The sequence below is a fragment of the Malania oleifera genome, chromosome 7 (assembly GCF_029873635.1).
Source record: "Malania oleifera isolate guangnan ecotype guangnan chromosome 7, ASM2987363v1, whole genome shotgun sequence".
NCBI lineage: Eukaryota > Viridiplantae > Streptophyta > Magnoliopsida > Santalales > Ximeniaceae > Malania > Malania oleifera.
Window position 1 is genome coordinate 51,855,931 of NC_080423.1, and position 7,403 is coordinate 51,863,333.

Consider the following 7,403-nt stretch of genomic DNA (forward strand, 5'->3'; position numbering starts at 1 on the left):
TTTAGATTTTCTTTCTTTTGATTTCAGATAATTCTTTTGCATATGAATACCAAAATTCATATGGCTTTTCAAATCTCAATACTTTCTAAGTTTAGCCTTGTACAATCCAAACTTTCTTGATTTGTGGCCAACAATGCCATTCTTGTATTCATTTGTTTCAATGTTATAGTTGTCAATAAGCTCATAAACATTTCCTTAAGATTTTCCATTTCAACTAGTTCAATATCCTTATATTAAATTGGATTAATTAGCTCTCCATATATTGAACAAGGAGAAATTTTCTTCTTATATTTGAATTCGTTGTCTTGAATCTTATAGGCTATGGAGGCATCCCTTTTCATTTTAGTATAGATTTAACTTTCTTAATTTCTAAAAAGGGAATGACTAATCCTAATATCTTTGGAGTTCTTGGTTTGTGAACTAGACTTTTTATCTAGGCATCTATACTTTCTTGGGTCCGGATGGTTTAATAAGAGTTGATTCTTTTATTCTTCAAACTTGTCTGACTTTTACACCCTTTCTTTTTAATGGACATTCTAACTTAATGTGTCCTTTCTCCTTCCATAGAAAACATGTGGTATGTGTGTAAGAATTTGAGGAGGTGCTAGCATAGTATTTGGAGGCTTTTGCAAAGTACCCCAATGTAGAGGTTCTTTTTTCCTTGTGTTCTCAACTCTATTGAATCTTATGCCTTCTTTATTCAAGGACATTTTTTGTATTCCAATCATTTTATCAAGATTTTCTTTTCCTTTAGTGAAGTTGTAGATGATTGTGGCTTGATCCTCAATTTCTCTCTTAAGATCACAAAATTTTGAGTTTTGTATATTTTTACCCTTTTCTTGATTTTGAGACATTTTGCTGATTTTGTTTTCTAGTTCAGAAAAATATAGATCTTTCTCATTTTCCATAGAAGATTGGGATCTTAGATCTTCCAATTCTTTCATAAAATTTTCATTCTTACTTTCTAATCTTTTGATTTTTAAATATTTTTCTCTTTCAGCAAGATTTTTAGATTCTAATTTTTTCATTACAACTTCATTCTTATTTTTCAATGAAGTGTATCGTTTAGTTATATTAACTAGAATCTTATGAGTCTTGAATAATTCTCTTTGAAGTTCTTCATAAGATGACATACTCTCATCATTGGATTCATCGGATGAGCAAGATTAATTGTATGAGCCATTTAATGATTTGGATGTGGAAATTTGTTCTTCATCAACGTCCCATGCCATAAGACAAACATTTGACATCTCTTGCTCGCTTGATTCACTCTCCGAACTGCTGGAGCTTATATTGTCCCATGTAGTTGCCTTCATTGCCCTTTTCTTTTTCTTCTTAGTATCCTTCTTAACCTATGGATAATCTGATTTAATATGCCCAACTTTCTTGCAATTGTAACAAGTAGGGGGTACATTTTTAGTTTCTTTTTTTCTTGTTTCCTCTTCATTTGATTTGGAGTCCCTAAATTTTCTTGTAAATTTATTCTTCTTTCTAAGGATTTTTGCAAGTTTCTTGGCCATGAAGGCTATATCATTTACATCCATCACTTTTTCATCTTCAACACTAGAGCTTTCACTTGAGGCTTTAAATGCAATGAATTCCTTGTTTTTTGATTTTCCACATCTTTTGTTTATTGTCATCGCATAAGTGAGTAGAGAACCTATTAACTCATCTAGGGAGGTGTTTTTCAAATTTCTTCCTTCAATTATTACAGTGGCCTTAGGTTCCCAAATCGGTGGAAGTCCTCTAAGAATTTTTCGGATCATTTCATAAGTTGAGTAATTCTTTCCTAAGGCATTGAGGGAGTTTATTATATGGGTGAACCTAGTGTACATACTAGTGATGGTTTCATCCAAATTCATCCTAAAGGCCTCATATTCGCTTGTGAGCATGTTGATTCCATTATCTCTAACATCAACCATTCTTTCATAGGTTACCTCTAGTTAATCTCATATTTCTTTAGCTGATTTACATGTCATGACCCTATTGAATTCATTTACATCAAGAGCACAATGTAGTGCATTCATGGCACTTGAATTAATTTGTAGCATCTTAAAGTCATTACCGGTCATGTCTTTTTCCTCTTTGGGTACTTCTTTGCCATCAACTAATTTAGTGGGGATGTGGTCACCATTTGTAACAACTTTCCACGCCTTCCAATCCATGGTTTGTAGGTATATCCTCATTCGTTGTTTCCAAAAAGTATAGTTGACACGGAAAAAGAGGGGTGGTCTATAAGAGGATTAACCCTCGACAAAGGGAGATACACCTAGATGCGCCATAGAGATCTTTGTATAGCTTATAATTAAGATTTGCTATAAGTCTCCCCTACCCCCGGCTCTAATACCAATTGAAAAGTAAGGTGTACTCCCAAGAGGGGGTGAATTGGGTTTTAAAATTTTTTTTTGCAAACTCAAAGTTCCTTTAGTTAAGTATTAACCCCTTGTTGATTACGATCACACTCTCAACACAACTCTTTTTAACCACCTTATTTAAAGTAACCAACAAAAGACGATATTGCTAATTTCAACTTTCAGAACTCCAATAGATGAATATTAACATCAAATTTTCTTTTCAGTATAATTCAAAGACAATATTGATATCTAAAAGTTATCTTGAGTATTTTGTAATTTTCTTTCAATAGAATAATTTATTTCACAAGATTCATATCAGCTGTGCATTCAACAATTTCAGCTTTCAAGGTTTTATCTAAAAATTCAATCCAATCAATCTTTTATGTTAAACACCAGCTTAAGCAAAAAACTCAGATTTTCTTTAATTAATGAATGAAGATGATTTCAAAATGAGTTTCTAAATATCAAATATATAAGTCTTAACTTTAAATATTCAACATTTCAATATATCAATTTCAAGTTCAAATGAATACACAACCAATATCAGATTTTAGTTTTGCTTTTGAATATGTCAATCCAACAAACAATATAGTATGTGGATAAAGAATCAAACTTAGAAATTCAGTAGCCTTTCAAAATTCAGACTTTGTTGTCAATTAGGTTTCTTGATCCGTGTTCTTCCTTTAATCAAGGTTTATGCAAACGATTAATCAACATACTCCCTTTAAGATTTCTGCAAAAGATTAATCAACGTACTCCCTTTAATTAAAAATTTTCCTAAATCTTAATATCAATTTAATTTCGAGCACCTAAGTGAACATCCACGCAATTTATATATGCAGAAAATTAAAGAGTAATGGAAGAGAGTGAGACTGAGTTTTTTACGAGGTTCGGCTATACCTGCCTACATCCTCGCCTTAGGCAACATACCTAAGGATTCCACTATACCACCCCTTTACGGGTAGGAGCAACCTTACACACTCCTTTGTGGGTAGGAGCAACCTTTTACATTCCCTCCTTTAACTAGGGTGGAGCCCCCTCTCCAAGTGATACCCCATGCTCGGTACAACGATTCAACAACCCTGAACCGTCAAGAAAACAAGAAACAAATTTGGTGTACAAAGGCACTCCCAACAAGAGCTGATTAGTACATTTAAAACAATATACTTCAATCAAATAACAATATAGAAAGATGAAGATCAAGTGTATATCGCCAAGTTCTTTCTTAGATTGAAAGATTAAAATTTGTGCACAAAGGTCGGTGAGAGATTCTCAGCAAGACTCAGTAGAAACTTTAGCAAGCATGTGAGCAAGAGAGCTTTTTAAAGATTGTAAGCAAAGAGAGCTTGATTTTTTATTTTAATTCTTGATGTATTGAATCTTTTGTCTTGGGGGGGTATTTATAGAGTTTAGAAGATGTATTTCGTATTTCCCAAGTGACTTGGTGTAATGACCTGCTATTTAAATGGGGGTTTTTTTTTTTATACTATAATATTTTAAATGCTCTGATACCATACTAGATTAAACCCATCCATCAACCTAAGCAACAAGAAGAAGAAATCAAATAAACACTCTCTACTGACTGGGCAGTACTGAAGCCTCTCTAACCACGAGCCTGATCTACTCACCTACCTGGATCACCTGAAAAATGTTAAAGTAATTGGGATGAGCCAACGCTCAGTAAGATAAAATATGTTATTGCTAGTGTGTGGCAAATGAGTTACAATACTGTGAAAATCTATCACTATATAGTCATGTATCACTGAATCCATAAAGTACTATACCAGTAATATAAATCTTCATCCTTTACTTGTTGCTAAACATTTATGTACTTTAGGTTTCTACTCAAAATACTGCAAATATACATATATATATTTTCTGTTTCTGTAAAACTGTATAAACATAGTAATAATTGTTAACTTCCCTGTGGATAATTGTGTGTCATGATTTAACCCCTCATGATAGGGTCACACGGCCCGTAGGCGGGATTTACCCTAGCTGGCCAACCAGGAATAAATCATTATAGTCCATAGTCTGATTAGCCCTCCTCAACCCATATCTAATGGGGAGCTTGTCCACTCGTGGGCTCTATGTGAACGACTTTTATACCACGTATTATCTGAATAGGTGGTTGCACTCTATATACTGTATGTAGCTACGGTACCATGTTCTGTAAACTGTATGGTCCAATAGGGTCTGATACTATATATTACATCTCTATATACAATTATCTATTTTACCATGATGTTGTAGAAAACTGTATCTATATCAACTGTGTTTCTGTAATTAACTGTAAATCTATATGTCATGGTACTGTAAAACTGTAAAATCATGGTATTTTTCTGTAATTGTTGTAAAATATATTTACTATCTGTATAATTTGTAAAACACATCTCTGAAAAATACTGTAAAACATGTTTCTATACCATATCTATATTCTCAAGCCACACAGTAATTTTAAAACATATTAATCATATTTGATAAACAGTATAAATCTTTACTGTAAACAATACTCTGGTGGAACATTTATAATTTTATACTGAAAACATATTCAAATAACCTAGCATAGCATATTTCCCTTACTTGTTTCCTGCTAAAAATCCCCTACTATTATGGGTCCAACACCCGCAGGGTTCTCCACTCAACACCTTGAAAATTATATATCCCAGAATAGAATATCAATATTTCTTGGCCTACATCATTTCCTACAACTACCAGAAGGCCGAAAACTGAATAAAGACCTTACCCTGGATTTGGGATGAATTCCAACTTCGTTCCACCGACGATTCGCTCTGGAAATCTTGCAGAGAACTCCGCCAGGAGTCCCGTGGTGGCCTCAGATCGTCGATCCGGCAACTGATGGGGCCAAAATCGAAGGAAGAAGAGGGATGAACCATAGGGGTAGAGAGAGAGAGGATTTACAACAAATTTCTGCGATTAAAATCAGTTTAGGGCTATTTATACTGTGGGATTCGTCGACATGCCACATCATATCGTCGACGAGTTCTTGAATAATTTCGTCGATGAACTTTTTCCTTCATCGACGAATTTTAGTCTATCCCAAAACTCCTTCTGTCATGCCTCAAAATCGGAAGTGGGACCCGAGGGTAAATTTAGTAACCTAACCTATCTCTGTATCAATTAAAATGTACATGATACCACATACAAAGAGGGTCCGACCCCGTGGGGTGAACAGATGCCCTATATACATACATTCATACGTCCATACTCATCAAAATACGCAGCAGAATATGGTTTTTCAATTCACACACTGTACCATACCAGAGTCTATACCATACAACGATATATATCCCTATAAATACCATACATACTACAGGCATTTAAAAAATCCATCACGACACCCGATTACAAAAACTTGTACGTAAAAGGTACTAGCAGTAGCTACGACAGCCCTTGCTTCCTGATGCTAGGATGCTACTTACCGCAACCTGAAGGCCCTGAAAATATTGTACATACATTCGGGGTGAGACACCTCTCAGTAAGGAAGAAAATAGTTTATATCAGTGTGTGGCATACCAGTGTCATATTAAATACTTCATAACACTATACATATGATACAGTTTCAAACAATTCGTACAGTTTCATACAGTTCCTGTGTTTTCACAAAACCCATTCCAGTTCATACGATACCTAACATACATACATACATACATACATACGGTCAGTGTTGCCACACTAGTACGCAACTACACCAGGTCACCTCGTCTCACGGCGATTACATTGATACATATGCAACTACGCTGCGACGATCAAGGCCCAATGGTGAATCCATTGCTTCATACGCAACTACATAAAGGTCACCTAGTTTCACAGCAATTACATTACTACATGTGCAGCTATGAAGATCTACGACTCAGGCCCAATAGTGACTACATTGCTACATAAGCAACTAGACAAGGTCACCTAGTATCACCACGATTACATTGCCACATGCACAACTACGCTACGACGACCTAGGCCCACAGTGAATGCATTGCTTTATACGATGTAGCATATAGCTCACACCACTTCGGTGACCAACCGGAATTTGACTGGTGATATTTCACACCCTCGGATGTAGAGCCGGTCACTCTCGGCGTACGGTAATTAGCCGCCCCTAGCCGATTTCACAAAACCTAGAATCATTTTGGAACTCACGTCCTTATACATTTTAGCGTACGGTAATTAGCCGCCACATAGCTGTTTTACAAATACCTGGAACAAATACATACATCCATACATACCACACTTATTTGGTTTACGAAAAATCATATCATTTACAAATTCAAGTATACAGTTTATGCAAATATGGATTACGGTCACCTCAATAATACAGTTTAAACACAACCAACAGTTTTCCAAACAAAATAGAGATGATACCCGAAATCCCCAATTTTCCAAAAAAAAACTGTAACCCGAAAATCCCGTAGTTTTACCCGATAGATTTCCTTAAATAAGTAGCCAAAACATATATACGATTGTAGCCTACAAGCTTATCGATCTTGATTTTGAAAATGGACTAATATAAACAAAATCCCCTTACCTTAACCCGAAATCCAACTACGAACTCTACGGTCCTCAAAACTATGAACCGAGACCCTAAAACCTACAAACCACAGTACAATACATGCTTACAATCCATACTACTACACATATACTGAATCAGAAATGAAAATCGAGCCTTACCTCGATTTTAGCCCGAAACTCGAAATCTTCTGAAACAAGATTCCGATTCGCTAGAAATGTAGAGAATCCTTCACTGATCCTCATAGTAACTTTGGATTTGCGATTCAGGCAACAAACGATGAAGCAATCGAAGAAAGAGAGTGAGAGGTTCAAATCCTAGAGAGAGAGAGAGAGAAAAAAACCAAACTTAGGAGCTAAGCAACCCCAAAATATCCCTTTATAGGCCTTTGACCCGAGGGGATTTCGTCAATGAGTTGATGTCCTCGTCGAAAATTTCTTCACAAGATTCATCGATGAATCGGTGGCCTTGTCGATGAACCAGATATTTCCATTTTTCCTGAACCTCTCGGCTTTTCCTCGTTG